This window comes from Peromyscus californicus, unplaced genomic scaffold (assembly GCF_007827085.1).
Source record: "Peromyscus californicus insignis strain IS unplaced genomic scaffold, ASM782708v3 Scaffold_15__1_contigs__length_86483966, whole genome shotgun sequence".
Taxonomy (NCBI): Eukaryota; Metazoa; Chordata; class Mammalia; order Rodentia; family Cricetidae; genus Peromyscus; species Peromyscus californicus.
In genome coordinates this window covers 31,785,710-31,789,105 of record NW_026294447.1, presented here as the reverse complement: position 1 = coordinate 31,789,105, position 3,396 = coordinate 31,785,710, and the positions used below count along the sequence as shown (strand labels likewise).

The window sequence follows — 3,396 nt, the reverse complement described above, 5'->3', positions numbered from 1 at the left end:
GAGATTCCTCTGTTGAGAATTCTCTGTTTAGATTTGTACCCTATTCTTTAATTATATTTAATTTGGTATTATTTGTTTGTTGTGTTCTATTCTTTTGTTTTTCTGCCACACTTTTAGTTTTCCTTACACAGTGACTTGTTGCTAGGGCCTAATGTTCTCAGTGAACAAAAGAAAACAAAAATTTGTCATTTCTTAAAGAATTGAGTACAAAAGTTAACTTTTAACTCACATGAGTTAAAAAGATGAATACATTTACAGATGTCAGTGCAAACATTCCCAAATCAAGGCAAGTAACAACCCACAGCAGTCAGGAAAGAAAACACCAGAACAGAAACTGGGTCCTTAGGCTCAGAATTTCCCATTCTGTTAGACTGGCAAGATGAAAGTGGTAACTGGTTCAGGAACCCTTGCCAGCCTCAAGAAATCCTGAATGCCAGCTGGTGGTTAATACCCTGCAGATATCACTGTGTGGTGATCCCACCAGGCTGGGGATTTCTCTCTCACAGTGTACTCTCCCCAGCCTCCAAGTGACATGACTGAGAACTAAATGAAGATATGCACAGGGTATTAAGCATATACCAAGGGAACAGTTAGCTTGAATACAAGGTCAAAAATCACCAGCAAGTTCTACAATCCAGTGCTGATACTGGATACAAGTTTCAAGGACAAATTTCTTTTAAAGATTTTTCCAGTTTCATGAGGCTAGCATGAAATGTGTACGTTGGCTAGGGCAAATTGATACTTCAGAATCAGCTCATGCAGCGAATTCCTGGCATCTGCTCAGTCCATCTAGAAGCGTTTGAGGTGGACAATGGAGAGGCTGGACTCGTAAGACTCCTGCTTGCTGATTCGCATCTGCTGGAAGGTGGACAGTGAGACAAGGATCAAGGTGTTAATCCATACTGAGTACTTGTGCTCAGGGGGAGCAATGATTTTAATCTTCATTGTGCTGGGAGCTAGGGCTGTGATCTCCTTCTGCATCCTGTTACCAATGCCTGAATACAGGGTGGTACTGCCAGACAGCACTATATTGGCATATAGCTCTTTGCAGATATCCATACTGCACTTTATGATGGAGATGATGGTGTTTTCATGAATTCCACAGGACTCCATGCCCAAGAAGAAGAGCTGGAAGAGTGCTTCTGGACACTGGAGTCACTCATTACCAATGGATATTCCCTGCCCATCAGGCAGCTCATAGCTCTTTTCCAAAGAGGATGAGGATGCAACAGTAGGCATTTCTTGCTCAAAACCCATGGAAACATAGCACACCTTCTCCTTAATGTCACACACAATTTCCCTCTCAGCAGTGGTGATGAAGCTGTGGTCCCTACTAGTCAGGATCTTCATGAGGTAGTGAGTCAGGTCCCAGTTAGTCAAGTCCAGATGCAAGATGGTGTGAGGAAGATCATAGCCCTTGTAGATGGGCACTGTATGTTTGAACCCATCATTTGAGTCCATGACAACACCAGTAGTGCACCCAGTTGCATACAGGGACAACACTGCCTGAATGACCACTTGCATGGCGGAAGTATTAAAGGTTTCAAACATTATTTGTGTCATCTTCTCTCTCTTAGCTTCAAGGTTCAGGGGGAACCTCAGTCAAAAGCACCAGGTGCTCCTCAGGGACTACATGCAATTCATTGTAGCTGTGGTGCTAAATCTTCTCCATGTCCTCGCAGTTTGTGGCAACGCTGTGCTCAATAGGATACATCAGAATCAGGATATCCTTCTTGCTCTGGCTTGTTATCCATGTAGGAGTCTTTCTGGCACATGCTCACCAGGATATCCTGGTGTCATGGGCAATGATGATTGAAGGAAACATGTATGTCTTCAACCAGAAAATTCCAGCCTTGCGCATGTGCTGGTGGCCATGTCAGAGGACAGCAGGTGGCAATTGAAGTTCAAGTGTTGGCCCACCAGGAGGAAAGTCCCTGATGAGGGAATCTCAGGCAGGCGGCAGGCGAGGCTCTGAGACTGCAGACTCCAGGATGTCTTTTGTTTCTGCTGTACCTTTACATGTTTGCCACAGCCATCTTTCTCTGCTATTTGGCATGGTGTGAATGGGTGTGGGAGATCCCCACTTCCTGTAATGTAGTGTGTTTATTTCATGGACACAGTCCATCCTACTGGGCATTTTTGCCTGTGGATCATTATGGAGATGATTTCTTCTTAAGCTGTGATGTCTAATTTATAATAATAATGTTAATTTAAATAGAGTTTTGGTGATTAAAAATAAAACAAGAAAGTGTCACACAGCTGGAACATACAAGTTTCTATTGAGGAGACATACACAATGTGGCTTAAGTTAATGATTAAGGAAAACAAACGAGTCCCAGTGTCCCACCAAACAAATTCTTTTAACCTTAATATTAGGAGAAGTGTTCGCAGGCTTTGAATTGCATCACAGCTGAAACAAAGCTTTGAAAATAACTTAAAGTTAGACTAAAATGTTTTTGTTAAATAGCTTTGAGGTGAAAAACCCAAATAGACAATCTAAAATTTTATACAGGCACATAGGTGAATAAGGAAGTCTTTTAAGTCAGGGAACAAGAACAGAGCAGATCAATTATCATGAGCTAATATGCCTTTCTTGCTAGGATTGGTTGATGACCAAAGGTGATAATTAATTCTATTATACCCATTTTTGCCCTCAATCTCCTGATATAACAAAGACTACTGATGAGTGGGTATGCACCCTTAGGATTTAAAGTAAAGATGACTAATTGTTTTTCATTAAGTTTGTGATTCCTGTAAGATTCCTTATAAAATTACCTTTCAATTAGTAGTAAAGTGATTGGTTCTTTCTTTGTAACTGAAAAATGCAGCCTGCTAGTAAAAAAAAAAAAAAAAAAAAAAAAAAAAAAAGCTTGCTTACCTGCACTGTTAATCCATAACAAGTTGCTTAGGTACGGATCTATGTGGGTTATTTGGATAATTAGTTTTTCACCTGTAATAGGGAAAATGTTTAATCATGTAAGGGATATGGAAAACATGCTCTTTCTTACTTGTATTTATTGTAATCATTTACTTGAAAAATAGAATGTAATCACATTGTAATTTTTATATTGCCCAAAAGATTTTGCTGGAGTATACAAGTTGAAAGGGAAAGAATAAAAATAGAATTAAAGTGAGTTAAAAGGAAAATACCAAGAATGAGTGAGTTAGGAGGGAAACTTTTAGAAAGCAAGAAAGAAAATATCAAGAATAAAGTTAGAATTAGAGAATAAGGAAGAATAAAGAAAGAATTAGAAGGAAAACATCAAGAATAAAGATAGAAGGAAAAGGAAAACATCAAGAACTAGAGAATTAGGAGAACATTAAGAGAGTAAGCAGGAAAACATCAAGATAAACAGAAGAGACATTTCTGGATATGCATAAGAAAAGAGAATGTAG

At 39.3% G+C, this 3,396-nt stretch overlaps 1 pseudogene; it reads right to left on the bottom strand.

The window, feature by feature from the left end:
- Positions 1–789: 789 nt before the first annotated feature.
- On the bottom strand, positions 790–1,790 carry LOC128110778 (actin, cytoplasmic 2-like; annotated as a pseudogene).
- Between the last annotated feature and the right edge of the window lie 1,606 nt (positions 1,791–3,396).